Below are 18,701 nucleotides of genomic sequence, written 5' to 3' on the forward strand. Positions count from 1 at the left end.
TCCTATGGTACATCTTCACCGATATTTCAATTTAACATGTTTGCAAAATATATTTTTACCCATTTGTATAAAAAAATTCGAAAAAGTTAAAAAATGACGATTATGATAATTGTCACTTTCCTATGGTACATCTACACTGAAATTTTAATTTAACATGTTTACAAAATATATTTTTACCCATTTGCCTTAAAAAAATTCAAAAATGACGATTAAGACAATTGTCACTTTCCTATGGTACATCTTCAATGAAATTTTAATTTAACATGTTTACAAAATATATTTTTACCCATTTGCCTTAAAAAAAATTCAAAAATGACGATTATGATAATTGTCACTTTCCTATGGTACATCTTCAATAAAATTTTATTTTAACATGTTTGCTAACCATTTGATTAAAAAAATTGAAAAAAGTTCAAAAATGACATTATGGCAATTGTCACTTTCCTATGGTACATTTTCACTGAAATTTTAATTTAACATGTTTGCAAAATATATTTTTACACATTGGCCTTAAAAAAAAAACTTCAAGTCTGAGTCGGAAAAAACAACCAAGCTCCAAGTCTGAGTCGAAAAACGACCCATATTTTAGGTCGAGGTCGAAAAAACGACCTATATTTTGGGTCGAGGTCGTTTTTTCCCGCTTGAACTCGGGTCGAGGTCGAAAAAAAAGACCCAAAATTTGGGTCAGCTCTGTTCGAGGCGACTCGCCTAAGCCGATTAACAACACTATTCCAAACCTATCTTCCTCCCCGTTGTGACCCTCAATCAACGTCTGCCCCCGTATTCTAATACTCTTATTTCGGAACTCTCTCAAGCTGAAATATAAAACTCCCAACCATATCAGAAATATTACCCCTGCCCTCATTATATTATACTGTAGCTCAAAATATTAGTTTAAAAATAATTCATTAAAATAATTGAAAAAAAATTTCTTTAAATTAATTAAATCCATACACAATATCTAAAAACAAATTAACCTAAAATAATATCTATAAAAAAGTAATAATTAACATTAAATATATTTTAACTAATTGTAGCATTAAACAATACGAGACTATCAGTAAAAAAACTGAAAGAACACAACAGTGCATCCAAACTAACTGTACTTAATTAACTCTTAACTCAACCATAGAATTCTTCTTTGCCTTTAACAACAATATTTCACTCCACATATAACTTCCCCTGTGACTTTAACAACTATTTCACTCCACAGCTAACCCTTTGTTCCCTTAACAAACGTTAAGCTTTTTTTATTTAAATAAAATTTACCTAGTTTTCGTTGTTCTGATAGAATAGTTGTCAAAGCTAATTATTTGAAAACCCAAAAATCATAAAATATCGAATAATTTTATTGGTAAATTTTAAATTGAAAATATGAAGTCTTAATATAAATGTTGGCATAAATTGCTCTTTAATATCATACAATTGAGTCTTACAAATTATATAAATCAAATACATGCACCGTTGTTACACATATATATTATTTCGCGTAAAAAAATATAACAAAGATAAAGAAAAAAGATATTGTATATGACAATAAATAACATTACAATTTCGATTTTGGATATAAGTTTTCTCTTAAATAAAGAATAAAATGTATGCCGAGATATCTATAATTATTTTTTTTTAAATTAATTAGCAATTAAAATGTAAAAAATTTATAACTAATATGATTTACACCGCTTTATTGAGGGGCCACGAAGGTCGCCAATAGTTTGGTCAGCACATCTAATTGTAATGAAAACTAAATATAACACATATATGTTGTTTTTTTTACATTTTATTTTAATATAATATTATTAATAAGTTAAGTAATGCAAATAAAACTTAAAAAATAAAATTTGTAAAAGAATAAATAAAACTTTTAGGAAAGGTTTTAATCCATTCAAAATTGATTTGTTGTTTGAAACACTATACCATGCTGACTCTTAAGGGAGGGATGAGCATCAACAACACCTCCCCAAAATTTCCAAAAATAAGTTTAATATGCTGGTCCCAGAACAGATTTTTATTCAAAAAAGATATGTTAAAAAGTTTCCAAATAACATTTGAAAAATATGCTGTTTATTATAAACTTATATAATAAATGCAAAGTAATTTCTTCTTTGAATAAGCGATATATATTATTTAAAAAACGTGAATGATAGAAATTAAAATTAATTAGAATAGAAGTATCCCATTACAAAAACAAATAAAATTAACGCGATGATTAGCTTTCGAAGTATCTTCCCATAGGTCTTGGCAGATACGTCTAATTACGATATCGTTTTTTGCGTACCAGGAACCCAAGGAGCCAACCACTATCGACACGACTTCTACCAGTGTGTTTCAGATACTGCATTACTCCTTGATACTTAGCTTTATTTTCGTTATAAGCTGCGTCCAGAGAAGTTAAGGGATTATCGAAAGGAATAGTAATGTCGATTACGAAAGCTTGATTGCTTTTAGCTATTACCAGGTCCGGTCTCATGAGTGTACTATCGACAACTTAATTTTCTGCAAGTTGTGAATTTTGCAGCTATAGTTCTTTTTAATCGTTTGACCACTGCATCGTGGCGATCCACCATCCAACGCTAGTGCAACATGTAATGATTTAGACGTGTGGAAGAATTTCGTTTGATTGTCCACACCTCCTACATCGCAGGTCTCTTGAAGCCAGGTTTCGCGTTTAATGGTAGCTCGTTGAACCTTACCCGGTGGATAAATCTTCGTTCAAAAAATGATGTGTATTGTTGGCTCGTGAGGAAGAAATGATTCGCCAGGTGTTGGCCGACACACTCCATAACCCTATTCTAGTTCCTGAGCTATCGAAGATTCTGGTCTCTCTGTTACCTTTCGTGAAAGGAGATTTATCCACCGGGCAAGACTCAACGAGCTACCATTAAACGCGAGACCAGGCTGTTCAAGAGATCCGCGATGTAGGAGGTGTGGACAATCAAGTGAAGCCCTCCCACACGTCTTGAATCATTGCATGAGGCACTGGCGTTGGATGGTGGAACGTCACGACGCCATCGTCGAACGACTAAAAACAACCGTAGCCGTAGAATTCTCAATACTTGCGGAAAATCAAGTTGTCGACGGTACACTTCTGAGACCGGACCTGGTGACAGCTAAAGGCAATCAAGCCTTTATAATCGACGTCACTATTCCCTTTGATAATCGCGTAGCTTCTTTGGACGCAGCTTATAACGAGAAGAAAGCAAAGTATCAAGGGGTAGTCCAGTTTCTGAGGCAAACTTACACATCAGTAGAAGTTGTGCCGATAATGGTAGGGTCCCTGGTATGCTAAAAATGATTTCCTAATAAAGCGTATCTGTGCCAAGACCTATGGGAGGATGCTTCGTAAGCTAATCGTGGTTGACGTCATTAGAAGATCCTGTAATCTGCACCATCAATTTATCTATGGGAGGACAAAGATAGGAGGCAATAATTTAGACGATATTGCGTTTAATTTTTCTTTTTAATATCGCGCGTTTTATTTACTATGCTACATAAATATAGCGGTTTTCTTCATAAAATATATATCACTTGTTGAAAAAAGAAATTACTTTGTATTTATTATATATATATAAATATATATATTACACATCTTACTATGGATGTTATTTGGAAACTTTTTTTAACCTATCTTTTTTTGAATAAAAATCTGTTCTTATCAGCTTAATATCTAATCCCTAAAAAATTTTGGGGAGGTGCTCTGGGCTTTCTCATCCCTCCCCTAAGGGACAACTTAGTATTGCAGTACCTGTAGGAGAAACCCAAAAATGAATATTAATTTAGAATTTTTAACAATTATCAAATTGTCATCAATTTTTATAAAAACCTTTCCTCTAGGTTTTATTTATTCTTAGTTTTACAGATTTTTATGAGTTTTATTGAGGTTTTTAATTTTATTTGCATTACTTTTTAATATATAAAAAATAAAATGTAAAAAAACCAGACAAGTAATATGTTTTCATGTGTTTAATTTTCTTTAAAATATATTTAGACCTGTGTAGTGTTGTTAAACGGCTCGTTTTGAGCCGATTTTTAAAAACGGCTAATTCAATATATTAGATAGGAAAATATTTTCTAAGCATCGAGATTTCGCTAATAGATGTCCAAACCTTTGTTCCTTCTATAAACAAAATCTTCAGGCTTGCGTAATATTATTCTGGACGAAATATTGAGTTAGCCTTTTTAAAAATCGGCTCAAAACGAGCCGTTTAACAACACTAGACCTGTGCACCGACGAAACTATCGGTGGGGCGCCAACGAGATAGCAAAAACGACCCAAATGGTGTTTGGTGATGGGAAGTTTGGATCGGAGTAGCTACTCGCCGTGTTTTATCAAAAAAACTATAAATATTACAAATTATTAGTGCCAGAGCATTTATTTTCCCTTTTTTACCTAACTTAAAAGAAATCTTGGTAGGAATGGTCGATTTCGACAACTATGATTATCATAATATATTTTAAAAAATAAAGAAAAGAATTGACGCCTCTTTCATCTAAATAGAATATATATTAGAATGGCATGTTTCTCATTTTTAAGCAATAATATTGCTAATATCTGAAGAATTCTATCGGGTTCTATTCCAAACCTTTTCCAGCTTAATCCCATTGATTTAATGTAATCTAGATATTACCGAATCATTAATTTTGGGATTAGGTAGTAAATTTTCAACTATATTTTTTATCGTCAATACATTATTATATTTTGTAAACTATATAGTTTTAGATTTCAAATCGGAATCATTCATTTTGTTCCTCCTTCTTTGATTGATTATGTAATCGGCCAAGGGGTCATCGTTATATTCGGAGAAGATATTCCTTTTGAATCGGTACTGGCGCCATTGTTTTTATACTCGCCTGTTCATGTATAATGAGCCATTTTTAGCTATGTTGTTTTGTATTTGCGGATAGGTATCTGAATTTATTATTGTTTTTTGATTGGGTAAATATTATTTTTTCAAATAAAGCTGAAAGTGAAATATTTTGAGTAGTGTTGTTAAACGGCTCGTTTTGACCTTAAAAACGGCTTACTCAATATTTCCCAGAAAAATATTGCCTAAGACTCGAGATTTCGCTTAATAGATGTCCAAACCTTTGTTCCTTCTACAATCATAATCTTCAGGCTTGCGTAGTATTATTCTGGAAGAAATATCGAGTTAGCCGTTTTTATAAATCGGCTCAAAACGAGCCGTTTAACAACACTAATTTTGAGAGTAAGATGGTTCTTCTTATAAGAAAAAATATTAAAAATTATAACCTAATAAACAATATAATGTTAAATGTTACAATCATGTAGTTGTAAAAGGATCTAAGATAAGGGATAATGAAATTATTCATTACAATAAGTTAAGAATAATTATAAAAAAAAATTTGTTTAAAAAAAAATTATGAAAAAAATAATTAAATTTAGTTTTAAAATTTTTATAGGTTTAAATTTTGGTTTTGGTTAGCAATTACTAATATTAAAGAAGAAAATAAATTAAAATGGCTATTTCACTTTTACAGATTAGACAGATTTTGTTATTTAATTTATGTAATTAATATTAAATTAATTATATATAAAGAATTAAAAATTTTAGAAAATATATAATTCTTATTATATTAATATAAATTTTAGTAAATATATAATTCTAATATTTAAAGTAATTTATATATTTAATATAAAATTAATGTGATATAAATAAAAATATATAAGATTGTAATAATATAAATTTTAGTAAATATAAAATAGTAAGATTTTACATGATTTAATTATACCTATGCTATGAGTACATTTGCTTCCGAATCTGTACTACCCCCAATGACATAGATAATACCTAGACTGACGATTCATTCATTAAAATTCATTTTTAAACGTCGTTAAAAGCAAATCAGCTGGACCGGCCATTTTGGTAACACATATAGTAATTATTTTCATGTTAAAAACTACTATTAAATTGATAACTTGCTGTCTTATTATTTCGATGATCCGGTAATTCTTTAATAAAGTTTGCATCAGATATAAGAATAAATTAGGCTCTCGTTTATAATTTAAAAATGATTAGTGAAACCAAGATGGCGTCTCCACATGATTTGCATTTATGTACACTTTTAATGAATGAATCGTCAGTCTAGGTATTATATATGTCATTGACTACCCCTTGATACTTTGTTACCTTCTCATTATATCATGTACAGAGATGCTAAGTTATCGAACAGGATAGTGATATCGATTATAATCACCAGATCCAATCTCAGGAGTGTACCGTAGACAACTTGATTTCTGCGAGAAATAAGATTCTGCAGCTTAGATTCTTTTTAATCGTTTGACAACGACATCGTAACGATCCACCATTCAACACGAGTGCAACATGCAATGATTATTTCGTATTCTTGTCTGCACTTCTAAAATCGCGGGTCTCTTGTGGCCTTGTCTTGCGTTTAGTGGTAACTCATTGAGTCCTATATTGTCTGCTCGTGAGGAAGATATGATTTGCCAGGTGTTAGTAACCTTGCCATCAATCCTGAGCTCTCGAAGGTACTAGTCACTCAGTGACCTATTAATCTCTTTACCACTACCTCGCCACAATTGGGATCCAGCACAAAGTCGTCCTAGGTGAATAAGACATCAATCATCCATGCCATCATGAGCTTTGACGACGCCTGATGGGCCTTTGTCTATGCGTTTTTTAGGGTTTGCTGAGTTTTTGAAGCGCTTATTAGTTATCTCAGATTAGTAGTCAGGGATGTTGATCCATGACACATCCACTAGATGCTCCCAGTCAGAATGTCTACGGTTTCCCAAACTTTGCAAATGTTTGATCTTTCGTGGTTAGAAGTTTGAAGGCGTTGTCAATACAATCGCTATTGCTATCCTCGGCCATCATCGGGATTCCGAGAGAACCCAATTTTCGTGACCCTTAGAGGAGTTGTTTCAGCAGATGGTGGGAGATCTAGTATGAACTTTATTATTGAAGGAATTTCCTTGTCCACCTTATCACAGGCCGCCTTTGTAAGGAGGCCACATCACATCGGTAAACTTAGGGTGGGGAAGACAAACTTTTTGATAGGGTCTATATTTTGCTATGGGGTTAACATGGATCCGCTGATTTTTTGGATGACTTCAAAAGTTCTGGTATTATTATCATATTTATCACATAAGAATCCTGTTGGTTTACCCAGAAAGGCTTGACTCACACTCTTTCAGGTGTTTAAGGCGTCTGCCATTGATTTTGATAATACTTTCTGTGACTCCAACTGAAGTTTGCCCACTAAAATGAAAGGTGTAGTTTCCAGGATTTAGCGACAGTACAATTATTTTGCCAGAATACACGATATCGAGTCTTCATTCCATATCATCAGTGCAGCCCGTCATCAACACAGGGTTCTTGTGTGATAAATATGATAATAATAACAGAACCTTTGAAGTTACCCAGAAAATCAGCGGATCAAAGTTAGCCCTGTGGCAGAAGATAGACGCCATCAAAACGTTTGTTTTCCCCATACTAAGCTTCCCAATGCGATGTAACCTCCTCGCAAAGGCGGACTGTGACAAGGTGGACAAGGAGATTCGCTCAATATTAAAGTCCTTACTAGCTCTCTTCCCATCTGCAGCAAACAACTACCTGTAAGGGTCACGGAAATTAGGAGCTATCGGAATCCCGTTGATGGCTGAGGATAGCGATATCTATCGTATCGACAACGCCTTCAAGCTCTTAACTTCAAAAGATCCCCTCGTTAAAGGGGTTATGCAGAGCTTAGAGACACCGTGGCCAAGATGTGACATCTTACTTATCTGGGGTAAACGATGAGCGATTCAAAAGCTCGGCAAACGCCTATAGGAACACATGGAAAAGAGCATGTCAGGCGTTGTCGAGGCTCAAGGTGACGTAAGCGATTGAGGAGGCAGTGGCAGAAAGACCTGGACCTTCGATCTCAGGAATCAGGGCAAGGTTATAGAGTGTGATGGTCAACACTCAACCAGTCATTTCTTCCTAACGAGCAGACAATACACATCGTTCGATGAATAGAGATTTATCCACCAGGCTAGACTAAACGAGCTATCACTAAACGCGAGACTAGCAATATAGGAGGTTTAGACAATCAAACAAATTCCTCTCACAAGTCTAAATAATTGTATGTTGCACTCGCGTTGGACATCAAACGATTAAAAAAAACTGTAGCTGCAGAATTCACAATTCTCTCAGAAATCAAGTTCTTTAAAATCGATATCACTATCCCGTTCGATAATTGCTTAGCTACTCGGATGTAGCTTATAACGAGAAGACAACAAGGGGTAATGCAGTTCAAACGTACTCATCGTTTCGATCGGTTGTTTCCCTGGGTTCCGGGTACTCAAAGAACGATCTAATAAGAGGCATCTGCACCAAAACCAATGAAAAGATGCTTCCGAAGTTAATCGTCACCTATGTCTTAAAAGGATCTTGCAATCTCTATCATCAGTTTATCTCTAGGAGGACAAATGGTAGGAGGCAATAATTTAAACGATATCATGTTTAATTTTTCTTTTTTTAATACCGCGCATTTTCTTTACTTCGTATTTTAATATCGCGGTTTTCTTTCTTTAAAAATACATATCACGTTTAATATAATTTTCGTAATTTTACAAATCTTTATAATCATATGCATTATTTTTTGGAACTTGATTATTGGGGACAACCAATCAATTAAAGGTAATATAAATTTATGCCTATAAATATTCTAAATATATTTTTATCTTTTCTATTTATATAAAAATAGATGTCAATTTCGAAAAACACTCAAAACTCAAACGAAAATACAATATTAAAATATATTTTCTCACAAAATTAAATCATTATTCCTGTACTTATAATTATAGATTATTATAATATATACAAAATAAATATTCAACTATATTTGTAGAGAAAAAAAATTTGAAATTTATATTATCTAATTTTTAAAAAATAAATATTTTATTAATTGGTTTGGGATTTGTAAACTAAATTTTTTTTATTGGGTTGTTGCTATGTTTTTGATTGGCATTTTTCTATATATCGTTAGGGATTTGAACCGTTATTTGTAACGATTCAGTTTGGTTACGGTTCAGTATATAAAAAATTATAATGATTACATTTTGGTTATGTTTCTTAAAAAGAATTTATAAAGATTCAGTTTGGCTCACTAATTATTTATAAAGGTTCATTAATGTTAAAAAAAATTTTTATTGAAGCAACACCATTTTCTAATTTATTTTTATTATAAGCATCTATGAATTATATATATAAAATATATATAAGATTCAAAATAACTATTTAAAATATATTATTTGAACATATAAGTAAAAAAATTTCTAAAATAAATGGATTAATTTTTGTACTTTGTGACGATAACAAATTTTAGACCCAAAAAAGCCCTTTCTACAGAAACTTGTGTTGCAGAAACCACCAGTACTATAAAAGCAAGTTTATATAATTCTGGATATTCAAATTATCCATTTCTAAAATAAAAACATAACCATTTAAAAGTTTTTATAAAGGTTCATTTTACTCCTTCAAAAAATAATTATATAAGTTCAGTTACGGTTCAGATATTTATAAAAGTTTATAATGATTTAACAGTTCGCTCTGGGTCCAGGTATATTGTTGGTCTAGAATTGGAGTGCTCCACTTGTGCAAATGTTTAAAATAATAAAATCAACATTAAAGTTTAAAATAAAATATAGGAAAAAGTTATTGAACAATTTTGACAATAACATTGGCTAAAATTTAATATTTTTTAATCTAATTTTTATTTTTATATATATTGGGAATAAATAAGTTATTATCCACTTCTAACAAAAATTTTGAATGTTTAAAATGAGAAAATCATCATTAAAGATTGAAATATAATATAGGAAAAAGTTATTGGTAAATTTTGACAACAACTTGGGTAAAAAATTAATATTTTGTAATCTAGTTTTTATTTTCACATATATAGGGTAAAAATATTATCCACTTCTAACTTAAAAATTTTGAAAATGTTGAGTGGAGCATTCCAAATCTAGATTTAAGATATATAAATAAAGAATGGCATTTACATTTATATAAAAAAATTTATTTTTAAAAAATTTCTTCAGACTATTATTTTTTTAAGTTAAAATAAGGTTTATATTTTGAAAAAAATATTCATTTAAACTAATTTTTTTTATTACATAAATGTGGTATTTATATCTTTTAAGCCCTTCAAACTTATTTACTATACCATTTAATGGTCTTTGTTTTTAATTTATTACCAAATAAAACACCTACAACCCTGTATATAAAAATAAAATGCAAAAAATAACATAGACAAGTAATGTTGTTTTCATTTTTTATATTTAGTTTTCTTGACATGTGGGCAACATTATCTCAGCTCAAAAAAATATGAATTTAAAATAGCATACTGGAAAAGAGACGATATTTTCCATGAATGGAGGATATTATCTGCTAACTTAAAAGAAAATGTGAGAAATAGTCGATATCAATAACTATGATTGTTAAATTTAAAGACAAGAAAGCCTGTTTCATCTAATAGAATATATTTTGGAATGGCATGTTTATATTTTTAGGCAATATGAATATTGATAACAATTTTATCGGGTTCTTTTCCGGCTTTATTACATTGATTTAACACAATCTAGATATTCCCGAATCACTCATTTTGATTAGGTAGTAAATTTTACACTGGGATAATCCATTATTATGCTCAAGTAGGTCATTAATTTTAGACTTCAATTCGGAATCATTTATTTTGTTCCTTCTTTGATTATGTAATCGGCTAAGGGATCATCGTAGAAGGTAATACTTTTGAATCGTTACTTGCGCCATTGTTTCTTACTCGCCTGTTCATGTATAGGTTTACTGAGTCTTTTGTAATTGGGGATATCTGAATTTATTGTTAATTTTTTTGATTGGGTTATTTGTTATGTATGGTTTCCTGTGAGGAAAAATCTACAAAATATAACATAATAAACAAAATAATGCTAAATATTACAAACCTGTAATGTTGAAAGATTAATGAATTAATTATTAAGTTAAGAAATATAGGTTTAAATTTTGGTTTTGGTTCGCAATTACTATTATTAAAAAAGTAAATAAATTAAAATGGCTGTAATGGTTTAATGGACCTATTAAAATTGAACCGGAGATTAAATATTTAACTTTTACAGATTAGACATATTTTGCTATTTAATCTATATTAAATTAAATTAATTTGATATAAAGAAAAATTTATTAAATTTTAGAAAATATATAATGCCAATATTTAATATTATTTTAGTAAATATATAATTCTAGTATTTAAAGTAATTTATATTTTAAATATTAATCTAATGTGTTATAAAGGGAAATATATAAATTGTATTAATATAAATTTTAGTAAATATAAAATGGTAAGATTTTACATGATTTTATTATAATAAAATAATTATAATATAATTTATTTTTTATATTTATGATTTATATATTACATATTTTAATATTATATACATATTTAATAGAATTAATTTATAAAATAATATATATTATTTATTCAATATTATATATAAATTTATAAATAATTTATATTACATAATATTAAAATAATTTCTTTTAAACCTAATAATAGATTTTTGTAATATTTATTATCATTGATTTATTGTAAAAAATAACTAAGAATGGTAGGACTAGGAGCCATTTACTTACATCGTTTTCATGCGACATGTAGCTGGGTAGGAAATATAAATAAATATGAGGGCAAAGTAGTAAATCAAATTATTAGTAAATATTTTTACTTATTATTCCTTTAAATATTAGATTTGCTCATATATTTAATTTTTAGATTTCTAATGATTAATAGGATAAGGGATTCGAAACAAATCTAAAATTGGAGAAAAAACCTAGGTTTTTGAAAAAAAAATCTTGTTTAGATTAAAACCCTTAGCTTCCGGATTCAATGTATTGTTTAAAATCAGATTAGTGACGAAGCGTCCATAGAAGCAAGGGAAGCATTGCTTCCCTTGAAAATTTTTTTACAAAATTTTTAAATAAACTTAATATAATCTTTGTACTATGCTAAATAAACTAAACTGACTTCGTTAAAAAATTAATATAATTTTTATAACGTAAAAAAGATTAGTAACGTTAAAAAGATTAATATAATTTTTATAACGTTAAAAAATTAATATCATTTTACTATATTAAGAAATACTATTATTGTTACTACGTTAAAAAGGTTACTATTATTTTTACACGTTATAAAATTAACTATTAAAGAGAAAATCATTCCATAGTATTGTGTAATTTTACTATTAAAAAATAAGCATTGAAGCAAATAAAAAAAATGCTTATTTTTTAATAAATAAAAGAGAAAGAAATTTTTTTATATAATATTTTTTTCCTTACTTTTGTAAAATAAAAACTTTTCGTTTTTAAAATCCTTAATTAATGTTTAATAATTGTAATTGTATTATTGAAAATTTATTAACATTATCATTTAGCTCAAGATATTTTGATGCTAAAAAATTGATTATTGAAAAAGGAAGGCCAAAACCAATTTTAGAAAACTTAAAAAAAGAAATCAAAACTTCCCGTAATTTTTCTATCTATAAATATGAAAAATATGAATGGCTCATTGGATGTGAATTTTCTAATTCTCTGTATTGTTGGTCATGCCTATTATTCCCAAAGGAAGAATATGTTTGGTATGATAAAAGATTTTCGGATATGAATAATTTTTCAAAGCAGTTAAATGGCATGAAGAATCAACGGCTCATTTGCAGTCGATGATTCAATTTAAAACATTTGGCCAAAATCATATTGAAAATATGATAGATTCGATGCGCAAAATATTAATCGAGCAGCATAATTCTAAAGTCAAATCAAATTGAGAAATATTGAAAATATTGATCAACTCTATATGTTTTCTTGGAATTCAGGAGCTCGTACTTCTAATTCAGTAAATAGAGGAATTATATTGAATTAATTTATTTGCCTGCGGAGAAAATTTACTATTGAAACATCATATAGAAATAGTGCAGTTTTTATTAGACTATTAAGCGATATTCAAAATGATTTGATTAATTCTATTTCATATGTCTTACACCAAAAGATATTAAATTCGTTGAATTGTTAGATATTAGTAAATTCCAAATAATCAAAATTTCTCAAAATATTTATTAGATAATTTAAATGACACTTATTCTCAATTTTTCGACTTACACAAGCTGGAAACCGAATTAAAGGTAGTATTTTGGGATGTTGAATTTAGAAAGAAAAAGAATGTTAATGTAATACTTGAATTTTAATATGCACCTATTTGATGAAAAGTTTTAAAGATGCAAATTCATCTTAACTAACTTCTACAACATCAAGTGCAGAACGGAGTTTTTCATCTTTAAAAGAATAAAATCTTATTGCAGAAAGAGGATTAGCCAAAATCAATTATCGAATCTATCTTTGATTTCGATTGAAAAAATATTATTAAAAAAATCTAGCAATAACTTTTATAATGCAGTACTACAAAAACAAAGAGGAATACAATTTATGTAAAAATCTTAATGTTTTTATGGTTTGAGTTTGACCAAATTCTTGATTGCGTCCCTAGTAGTGAACCTGACGCTTCGTCACTGGTATTATTGTTAATACAAATATTAATAATTTAATTGGGATTTTATAATATTTTCAAATTTCCAATAATTGAAGTGATAATATAATTTAAAACAACTTAATACATTTACGCCATTTTTTAATTTTTTTTAATTTTATCTTAAATATTCCTATTGGAGTGTTAATAAATTTAAAACAATTAAATTCATATACGCCATTTATTTCTTTTAACTTATTCTCAAAGATTATTAATTAGTAGAAAATGGAAGTGAACAAGTCAAATTAAAAAATTATTATATTGGATATTCTCAATTTAAATAATTCTCAAAATTTAATATACAATATAACTATGGATACATACGAAAATTTATATTTTATTCAATTTGGGTTGATGATTCCCTGAAGATGAAAGCCTTCGACACATAGGCGTTGCCAAAATTTTCATAAGGGGGGGGAATTAAAAAATTACTGTGGGCTTCACCCCCAGATCCCCTTTTGGGCGGGTTCCTTGGCCTTCGGCCGGGTTACTTTAGTCTATATATAGTCATAAATATTTTTACAAATTTTAATATAAGCCTGGAACAAATATGAAATATATTTTTATTAGTTTATATAAAATAAAAATATAATAAATTAGTTGTATTGTATATACCTTGATATAAAAGCATGGTAATAATTTATTCCAAACAATTATAAGTAATTTATTTATAAAAATTAAGTAGACATATAGTTGATTTTACTCTATTATATAGAATTAGTTATAAAATACTAAGTAAAATTCCACTTTTACAGACATATTTAACAGTTAGAGAGTATATTACAGTTAATAATTTAACAAATTTTACTAATCAATGCTCTTGATATTAAATATGCAATAATTTGCATTCAATTATTTAACGCCATCTATTTATTTTAAGAAAAATTATATTTAAATTTAATTTTCATATTATTTATCCCACAATGTCTTTAAAAGATATTTTCTGATGTCCTTATCAATATTTTATAGTTATCTGTAAAATAGATTATTCGCTATATAGGTAAAAATTACTTGATTGTCATTTGATAATTAGATTTACTGTAAATCTACGACATATAATATTCCACTCTTTGTATTGTGCTTTAATATTTTTTTAATTTATGATTTAATTTTATCAATAGTTTTAAAATTATGTTTAACTTTTATTAAGATTAATAAATTAAAATTACTCACTTTATAAAAATATATATTTGATATATTATATTATTTATTAATTTTATGGATCTATTATTAATAATTATAATACATTTCACTTCTGTCTTAAGACTTATCTTTGGTTTATATTCCATTTATTAAAAAACATTTTTGGTTCATTTTATATATTTATAAATTTATTTTCCCAAAAATCTATAAATTATGATGAATAGTTTTATAAAAAAATATCAACTTTTACATTCTTTCTTTTAAATTATTAAAGATATATGCATACATATTTGAAGGTCAGGGAGTGGGGGGAGGACTAAGGGGGATATTTTTTATTAGCTAAAAATGATATTTACAAAAAGTGATAAATTTCTGAAGGGGGGGGAATTTCCCCTTGCCCCCCCCTCTGGCTACGCCTATGCTTCGACATGGTTATTTGTAATTGACCCTCTAACATTATATTTGTTTCACATTTCATATTTGAACTAAACATTACTGTTAATCCATGTATTTCAAAATAATTAAAATAATCAGAAATAGAACTTAATTGAAAGATTGCGCTTAGCGAGTTAATTACTTTATAGATGGACAAATGTGTCACTAGCCTTCTATTTTATACTTTTTTAATTGAAATTTGCAAACTCAGAACATTTAATTGTTAGCAACCTCCATTGACAACTGTCATTACACTTATATAACGTTGTGTTACCATTTAAGACAATGTTTAATAACATGGAATAGTAAGGAAAAATTTGTACGCAATACCATATCAATAATTCCTGAAGAAAAGAAAAGAAACGACTAGTCCAAATTATAAATATATCCTTAGATGCTATGCTAGATAAGTAGAGAAAATTAATGCGAGATATTAAATTTCTAAATTATCCTACAATTTTAATAATATATAAACGATTAGACAGTATCATAATGACTCAACTAAATTATGCAATCAGATGCTCTCAGCAGTACTATAATAATAATCTTATACATCGCTACACAAATAATATATGCTGTTTAATTTGTAGTCATAGCCATGACACTCATTATGTACACATCTATATTATAATTTTCCGATGTCCTCACTACGTCATTGTGACGTCATGTCATCGCTATTTCATGTCATCGCTATTTCATGTCATCGCTACGTATTTATTTATTTTTGTTAATTTATTTATATTTTATAAAAGCAAGACTCAAATTAAAAGCAATATCCTGGTAAATAATATTTATAATTTATAAAAAATTTTATTTATTTACTTTTTTTATAGGTGAAATATTTTGAAAAGAAAATCCAAGAAAGCATGACTCAAATAAAAAGCAACTATAATCCTGGTAAATAAAACAAATCCACAAAACAAACCATATTTATTCAAAACAAACCATATTTATTCAAAATATCAACTTTATTCATAATTATCTATACATTAAAAAAAATACATAAATATTATAAATCATATTTATCCCGATTCACATGTTCTTCACTCCCACAGGTCCATTCTTCATTTCTCCCGGCTAACATCTGCTCCAATTAATTCAAAATTTTCACTCCAAAATAGCTAACAAAGGAATCCTTAAAAATCAAAACATGTGATGATCCCCTTTTTCCCCTATCCACAAGAAAAAACTAATTCCCCTGTCAGAAAATAACTGACATTTGATGTATTAAATTAAATTTATTTCTTCTTTTTTTTAACAGCTTTTAATTTATGATATCAAAAATTAAATATCATTCAATTATTAATTCAACCCATATTCATTTTGAGAAGAAAGGGTAAATAATATTTTTTATTTATAAAAATGAGTTTTTACAATTCAAACAATCATACACCATTATTTTCCAAAAAATGAGTTGTTTTTACAACGGCTAATAAATAAATATCATTCAATTCTTTCAAGTAAATTAAATTATAAATGCTTATATTTTTTTTACATTTAGCAATTTTAGCATCTGATTATATTCCCACTCTTTCTAGAGAGTTGAACCTAATATTGATTCCTTTTCAGGTTTAATACATTAATATTTTTAAAATTATTCTTATGTTTTTATTTTAGAAAACAACCCCTGTCTTAACCTCTCTTAATAATTGTACAGATGATAATTAAACAACTATTATCCTGGTATTTTTTATTTATTGAAATGAGTTTTTACAAGGGTTGATATCAATAAATAAATATCATTCAATTATTAATCCAGCCCATAGTTATTTGAGAAGAAAAGCAAAATAAGGGTAAATAATATTTTTAATTTATAAAAATGAGTTTTTACAAATCAAACAATCATCATACACCCTTAGTTTACAAAGAGTATAACAATAATTTAAACTTTCCCATTCCAGCTACACACATTCAAAATTATTATAAATATTTATGAAAATAGTTTCAAAATACAAAAGATTAATCCTACCTTTTTTTAAACAAAAATGTGGTATAAAACAAGGATATGCCCCCCCCCCATTTTTAATCTACTAATTAGTGACATCATAAATACCAGTAACCTACAAGTAGACTGGTTATGCTACGCCGACAACATACATTATTGAAGATGTCACTAACATTAATTATTTTAACAATAGTCTCAAATAATGTGTGAAATCAGCCTGATAAAAAATTTAAAAAAACTATTCTATTTTCCTTTCCTTTCCTTCCCCTTTAATTTCTTTTATTATTTTAACCTTTCGCAAACTTTTTAATTTCCTATTTCTTTCTCTTTAGCTTCCTTTCCCATTTAGTTTTCCTATTTTCTTTCCATTTACAATACTTAGTATGATATTTTTTATAATTTAAATAAATTTTATATATCTATTTTAAGCATCCTACGTATTTTTAAAGCTATCCATTTTGTCGGGCCGCAATATGCCCTTTTATCTCTGATGAATATTTTGTCTAACTAACAGAAAAATATCCAAAGTACATTATTTTTAGTATTTATATATCAATTTTTAAGCTTCCTACTTTTTTAAAAGCTTGCCTTTTGTTAGATCCACAAATGCTCTATTCTCCATGCTGATTATTTTGTATAACTCACCAAAAAATAAATACATTATTTTTATAATAAATAATTTTAAATAGGATTTTATATTTATCCAAAAAATCGATATATATATTACAATCTTTTTATTCAATTAAAATTATATATTTATTCTTAAGGATCCTACCTTTTAACAATACTCCTTTTTATTCTTACTAATTTTTTTGTATAAATCAATAAAAAAGACAAAACGGGGTTTTCTATCTTTACGATTTTACATTTATTCCAAAACAAAATACTTACTACGGTATTTATATTATTTAAATTATTCTATATCTATTCACAAGGTTCCTATTTTTTATTTTAAATTTGCCAATTGGACTTTCCGAATGGTATTTTATTTTAATCCTACTTTATAAAATTAACTTGAGAATTGTTTTGTTTTTACTTTAGTTAACTATCCCCATCTTATTTCCTCTTTATAATTCTTCAAATATTGATATATTAGTCATTAATAATGAACAAATGTAAAATAAACCTTTAGAAGAACATGATAGGCTTGATAAGTCCCTCAATTTTTTTTTTTGATTATAGCCCCCCAACTACTAGAAATATACTTTCGACTCCTCTACAGGTTTACAGTATATTAATGTTTTTTTAATTTCAACAATAGTTTATTTATATTTGTGGCTGATTTATTTATTTGTCTAGGCTAACCCAATCTTAATCCCTCACATTGTTACAAAACATGATGAATCTTTTATTAAAGATAAGCAAAGAAAAAAATGGCGATTCAACAAACGCCTTACCCGTTCTAGAGTTACTGGTGGCCAAGATAATAAGGAACTGTGAACTCCTATGGAGGTTTATTTTGTTTTTTATCTAATGTTTTATATCTATATGTTTATTTTGTATTCACCCAGTTGCCTCCAAATGATATTTCTATCACCACTACCACAATCCCTATGCCACCTCTGCCTAATTTTTAACAAATATA

At 27.9% G+C, this 18,701-nt stretch overlaps 1 long non-coding RNA gene across 2 annotated transcripts; it reads right to left on the bottom strand.

The window, feature by feature from the left end:
- Window positions 1-1,331: 1,331 nt before the first annotated feature.
- LOC135931532 (uncharacterized) lies at window positions 1,332-11,112 on the bottom strand. 2 transcript variants are annotated; one of them, XR_010573073.1, is made up of 3 exons: window positions 10,376-11,112; window positions 4,629-4,909; window positions 1,332-1,610 (listed from the first exon to the last, which is right to left on the bottom strand). It is a non-coding gene; the product is annotated as an uncharacterized LOC135931532 (long non-coding RNA). The 2 variants fall into 2 exon arrangements; XR_010573072.1 differs by lacking the exon at window positions 1,332-1,610 and having other exon boundaries at window positions 3,573-4,909.
- Between the last annotated feature and the right edge of the window lie 7,589 nt (window positions 11,113-18,701).

This window comes from Gordionus sp. m RMFG-2023, chromosome 1 (genome assembly GCF_954871325.1).
Source record: "Gordionus sp. m RMFG-2023 chromosome 1, tfGorSpeb1-WG-v2, whole genome shotgun sequence".
NCBI classification, from domain to species: domain Eukaryota; kingdom Metazoa; phylum Nematomorpha; class Gordioida; order Chordodea; family Parachordodidae; genus Gordionus; species Gordionus sp. m RMFG-2023.